Genomic DNA, 7113 nt, shown 5'->3' with positions numbered 1-7113 from the left:
TCATTTAATTTAATTGTTTTTTTATTGTAAAAAAACAAATTTGCAACTAAGCATTGAACTTTTTCAAGTACTTAGTTTTACTTGTGAAATACCTAATTTCAGTTTTAAAATATTTGATTTGGTAAATGAGATACTCATAATGAGTTTTAAAACACTGGATATTCGAATATGCAATGTAAGTTCACCAAGTGCTCGAATTTCCTTCTAAGATGCATTTGGATGACATGTTCAAGAACTTTTCAGCAGCTACAAAGCTTTGAAAGAGAAAAATAGGCTTAAAGCGAATGTTTGAAGATTCCAGGCAATGTTCTTCGAGAGAATAGCCTCTGATAGGAACGAGTAACATAATCCGTGGATTTACAATTTACATAAAAATATGAAGTCAGATACCCGTCGATAGTCATAGTCCAGTAGGTCGAAATAAAACGACATGCAATTCACCTTTGATAAATAATTAAAGAGATTTAGTTACTTCATTAAGTTGAATTAGTTTGACATAGCTTGAAAGGGCATGTTCAATTGGATAGGAAATCTCTTCGAAAGAATAGATCATTGTCGAACGAATTAAGTAGATTAGCGAGGGGTAGGTGAACCGAGATTCTCAACAAATTCATTTCTCATTGAACTTTAATCAATCATTCTAGCTTATTTATTTCATCATTTAATCCTTGAACCATTTCTTTTTATTTAATAATTGTAGTAGTAAACAATCATCTGAAATATCGCTGCTAAAAATTGAATAAATGAGAATAATAATTGAGAAATACAGTCCTTAAAGGAAAGATAATCATACTCTTGTACACTATATTATTACTTGATATCGTGCACTTGCGATTATTTCGAGCTTGAATATTATTAATTTTTACTAAGAATTTTACAATGAAAGATTTGCTCGATCACTAAGCATTGAACATTTTGAAGTACTTACATTTACTTGTGAAATAACTAATTTTAATTTTAAAATACTTGATTTGGTAAATGAGATACTCATATTATGTGATATAATACTGGATATTTGAATATGCAACTTAAATTCAGTCATGGTTGGTTTTTCCAACTAAGATTTATTAAAATACTTATTCATGTCATTTAAAGAAATGAACACAGTTCATTACTAATCGTGGAGTAAGAGTAAGTTGTTTGTAGATCAAAATAAGCTTGTTTGTAGATCAAAATAAGCACTTACTTTTAACAAAAATATAGTAGCATACTTGTCCCGGAGTAAAAGTAAGTTCTTTCTTTGTATATCAAAATAAATTGTTGTTTTTATTTAATGAGGAGTGATGAACAATGTATTTGTTAAAATTTCAATTGCATTGAAATTTCATCATGATGAATATTAGAAATATCCAGTATTTTATTACCTATTCTGAGTATCTCATTTATGAAATCAAGTATTTTAAAACTGAAATTAGGTATTTATCAAGTAAACTAAGTACTTTAAAAGTTTCATGCTTAGTTGGGAATTTGATATTTTTTTTACAAAATAGACATCACATGAGAATGATATGTCGTCCAAATACATCTTTCGAGGAAAGACCAATAATTGGTGAATTTACGTTGCATATTCGAATATCCAGTATTTTAATACCCATTATGAGTATCTCATTTATCAAATTAAGTATTTTAAAATTGAAATTAGGTATCTCGCAAATAAAAGTAAGTATTTGAAAAAATTCAATGCTTAGTTACGAATTTGTTTTTTTTTTTTTTTTACAAAATAGATATCACATGAGAAGGATATGTCGTCCAAATGCATCTTTCGAGGAAAGACCAACACTTGGTGAACTTACGTTGCATATTCGAATATCCATTATTTTAATACCTATTATGAGTATCTCATTTATCAAATCAAGTATTTTAAAATTGAAATTAGATATTTCGCAAGTAAAAGTAAGTATTTGAAAAAATTCAATGCTTAGTTACGAATTTGTTTTTTTTTACAATAAAAAAATACTTAAATGAAATGAACATGTCATCCAAATACATCTTCAATGGAAATGCGAGCATTTGGTGAACTAACATTGCATATTCGAATATTCAGTATTTTAATATTCATTCTGAGTATTTCATTTACTAAATCAAGTATTTTAAAATTGAAATTAGGTATTTCGCAAGTAAAAATAAGTATTTCAAAAAGTTCAATGCTTAGTTGTGGATTTGTTTTTCTTTTAAAAATAAAAAAATATTTAAATGAAATGTGCATGCCATCCAAATGCATCTTGGATGGAAATGAGAGCATTTGGTGAACTTACATTGCCTACTAGAATATCTAGTATTTTATTAACTTTTATGAGTATCTCAACTACCAAATCAAGTATTTTAAAACTGATATTTCGCAAATAAAACTAAGTACTTGAAAAATTTCAATGCGTAATTGCGAAATTGTTTTTTTAAAAATAAAAAATAATTAAATGAAATGAACATGTCATCCAAATGGATCTTGGATGGAAATACGAGCACTTGGTGAATTTGAATTGCATATTCGAATATCCAGTATTTTAATACCTATTTGGAGTATCTCATTTACCAAATCAAGTATTTTAAAACTGAAATTAGGTATTTCGCAAGTAAAACTAAGTACTTGAGAATGTTCAATGATTAGTTGCGAATTTATGTTTTTAAAAATAAAAAAAAAATTAAATGAAATGAACATGTCATCCAAATAGATCTTGGATGGAAATACAAGCACTTGGTGAACTTGCATTACATTTTCGAATATTCAGTATTTTAATACCAATTCTGAGTATGTCATTTACTAAATCAAGTATTTTAAAATTGAAATTTAGTATTTCCAAGTAAAACAAAGTATTTCAAAAAGTTCAATGCTTAGTTGTGATTGTTTTTTAAATAAAAAAATATTTTAATTCAATGTACATGTCATCCAAATATATTTGTGAATTATGAGTGGAAAGAGAAGGACTAACAAAAATAAGAATTTAAATAGTTTTTTATTAGTTAAAAAGGGTAAAAAGGTAAAAATACTTGAAACAAGTAGTAAAAACTAAGTTGATCTTGTGTCAGGTACTAAAATACAAAAAAAAACTTGTGGGTACCGATTCTTAAATAAATCATTGGCAGATGCATTTTTCTCAAAATTACCGTATTATTATTATTTTTTTTTAGTTATTTGCTTGTGTGTTTGTAGTGTTTTAGTCATGAAATTTTTTTTTATTGTGAATTGGCCAATGATGAAAAAATTTTGTATTGAAAAGAAAGGTCATGCATTACATTCATATTAATCGATCAATTTGAAAAATTTAGAGAATAATCATGAGATGCGTTAAGTTTGAGACTTATAATTTCTATAAAACTTTGTGATTTTCATTTGACATCGAAATAATTTTTTTGCAAACACATAGATGATTGAGGCAGTCTTTGATGTTATTTGGGCCATTTATATTGTTCATAAATATTTATTTGAAGCCCTCTTGAGCCTATTTGAGAAAAGAATTGTGTCCTTGAAATTTCTTGGAAGCCAAGCACTTTTCTTTTGAATATATATGTATTTGGTTGATGCATTGAGACACCATTTTCACGATGATTAGATTCTACTCTGTGTTGGTGAATTGAGATTTTGTCTAGAACTATCCAAACATTATTCGAGGCGAAATACGGACAACTCATGATTTAGGAATGATTTAGGTGATTTTTGGATCGATTGAGCCTTTCAAGCTACCAAATAAAAATAATTTATCATTTGTCACCTCTTTGAGCCTATATGAATTCGAATGGCACACGTTAATATGTGTAAAAGACTCCCATTCGATGTTCTTTCAATTATCCCACATTTACTACCCTGTTGAATATCTTATACAATTAATTTCCTACCTTCTCAAGGGAGTAAGAATTCAAAGGATCAAATAAATGAAAATTCTCCTACAAAAGAAAAGAAAAAAAAATGAATGATGTTACATTGATGAAGTTGGAGAAAAAAATATGAAATGAATAAAGAAAAAAAATGGAGATAAAAAAAAAGTGGAGTTTGCAAAAGAGATAAAATTCAAGTTACTCCCTTATTTGAACTCCTAATCTTTATTTGTAGCCATGAACCGAGGCCTAACATTACAACCGTTGAAAATCCTATTAACCTAGTCATAGTTGTCCAATATACTAGTGGAGAGTGATTGGGAGGATCTAGCTTATGGACAATCGAAAAACACTTTCATTGAGTAAGAATCTTGATCAATTTTACACACACCTCATTGCATCAAATATTTATTGGGTATCCATTTCTTGAATGAATATTGCTTTGAACCCAATTTTTACCGGAAAAGACCTCTTGATTTGTGTTTGTAAAAAAATTGAAATTGATTGAGAATGTTTTGAAACATGAGTTGAAGAGATTAGAAGTTAAGAAAATTAACCGATTGCATGATTGTATCCGGATGAACAAATGGTTGGATTGATTTGAATTGTGAATGCATGAAGAGTTAGTTAAAATATTTTGAGGCCAAGTTCTTTAAAGTATTTCATGACTTGTTTGTTTGTTTGTGTTGTTTTGTTTTGCTCGGGACTAGCAAAATCTTAAGTTTGGGGGAATTTGATAAGTGCAATTTATTGTACTTTTATTACTTGTTTTTAACTTGGAATTTTCTGATTCTTGAGCAGGTTTTATGTGATTTGTTGTTATTTTTGTTATTGAAGTTTGGAAGCTTAGAATGAGAATTTGGAGTAATAAATTGATGAATTAGAAAGTGCAAAGGACAATTTTTGCCGAAGCAAGACCGCACCCGCGGTCTTGTCAGCATCGCACCCACGGTCTTAGTTTTGTGAAAAATGATTTTTGTTGCGAAGCACGACCGCACCCGCGGTCCTACTTACACCGCACCCGCGGTCATGCACAGACAGAGTCCGGAAATTCTGAAACTTTGGTGTGCTGCGCATGGGAGTTGCTGACTTTGATGTTTTGCGTATAAGACTTGTCTAGGACTATAAAAGGCCTCTATTATTCATCATTTAGGTCATGGGAGCCAAGGGAAGGATTGGAGGCTGCTGAAGAAAGATTGAAGATCAAGTTCATCAAGTTCTTGAGAATTCTCTTGCACACTTTTGGAAAGGAATTTCATTGCACTCCAAATCTCTTGTTCTAAGTTCTTCTTTCTTTATTTTTACTTTTATTTGATATGTCTTGTTTAAGATTTATGTGTTGTTGTGTTATTATTATTATGAACTAATTTTTATTTCTAGAAGAATGATGGAACAAAACTAGAAACCATGTGTTGGGATTTATGATTTATGTTATATAAGTTTTCCTTATTGTTCATTTGTATTTTTCCAATCTTAATGTTTTCATTTTATTGGCCATATCTTGAATGATTCTTATGTTTATAATTTATCACTTGGAAAAGGAAATCTATAAACAAGAAAGGGAAAAATACATCGATAGTATTTATATAGTTCGGGAGGACATATATTGCTATTGAAGCCATTAAAAGAATTTAGTGCTTATTGTGTTATTTAATTATAGATTGTTGATGGGGACGTTACAATCTGTTGTTAGATAATTAATATCTACTTAGCACTCGAGAGAGAGGGAGTAGATAATTTAGAATTCTTGGCTAAGGTATAATAAGGACATTTACAATATAGCTACACAAAATAACACATGGTGGATAGTTGCGTGAAATCGGACCTCTAGATCTTTTATTCCATATTTATTTGTTATAAAAAGTTTGGTGTTGTACTATAATTTAATTTAGTTTCAAATCTAGTTATTGGTATAAATAAATCTGTCAATTGGTTATTCTAAATAAAGTCGGGACTATTTCAATCACAAGAATTAATATTAATTTAGAAATATATTCCTCGTGGGATCGACACTTGTACTCGAAAATACATTTTATTACAAACTTGACGTTGTGCACTTGCAAGCAATTAAGAAAATACGCAACAAGCGGTGAATCCACGAATACAATGCACTATATCTGTCGCAACTGTACCCAACCTCGCCACCTGATGACTCTCCTGGAGCCGGTAAATGAGTCAAAGCACAGCCCTAGCATATAGAGCATCAGTGTTGTCCCCGGTCGTAAGGACTATTGGTATACAATCATAACCACAGACTTATCCTCTCGATGAATGATAACCACTTGGAAAGTCCGAGAGAGGGTTGTTCGGTATAATCATCATATGACTACACATCTGCATGTTTGGACATCTCTATGCCCTTACCAAGAAACACAGTACACAACATCACAGATACTAGTCTCAAGCTCAAGCGACCTTTATCCATGTTTTAGGCGGCTCAATCGACTAGGAATGAATTTAGATTATACAGTGTTTACAAATGAGTTTCAACATCGAATTACGATTCATTTGTATTAAAGTATAATCAAGGTCTTTATCTATGTTTGTCACATGTGTATACAGATAAAGAAACAATAAAACCATTAAATAATGAATTATATAAAAATAAAGATTGTTTATTACAACTGAGTCAATAAAATCTTTAGCCAACAGTTGGCTTGCAGGACATCTAATCTAAGAGATTGGGCATGATCAATTACTGATAAGAGATCTACATCTGGATATTGTACGTTTTCTATTGGAAAATCAGGTTGCTTGGGGAAGCAAAAATAAAATTGGTTGCATGAAATAATGATGAGGCATAATTCAAAGCAACGCACATGGAATATGTGAAGTTCTGTGGTTATAAAGAGTTTTAGAAGATATCATTGAATCTACATGTGAAGCTATATTGCGACAACAAATCAGTCATTAACATTGCTCACAATCTGGTTTTACATGATAGAACAAAACATCCAATTAAGGCTGGCTACCTTTTGAAGTTCAAGTGAACAAGTTGGACATAAACCACAGTTTTGTGCCAACTTGAAGGGAATGTTGATAAATGTTAATCAAACCCGTTATATATTAGATTATATATTTCCTTATCCTTTCACTTTAAATAAATATGTATTGTGTTAAGCAAAGAAGAGAAATATGATGAAATAACGATTTCACTTGTTCTAGTTTACTTAGAATAAGAAAATAAGAAAGTTTGGGCATAATCTGAATACTCATATTTGAAGAATTATATAAATAAAAATTATTTTCTTCCTGTCAAGGAATGTGGGATTTTGACTTCTTATCTTCATATTTTACTTGGCA

The sequence above is a fragment of the Primulina eburnea genome, chromosome 8 (genome assembly GCF_022965805.1).
Source record: "Primulina eburnea isolate SZY01 chromosome 8, ASM2296580v1, whole genome shotgun sequence".
Taxonomy (NCBI): domain Eukaryota; kingdom Viridiplantae; phylum Streptophyta; class Magnoliopsida; order Lamiales; family Gesneriaceae; genus Primulina; species Primulina eburnea.
The sequence above is the reverse complement of the archived record's forward strand: the minus strand, read 5'-3'. Positions refer to the sequence as shown.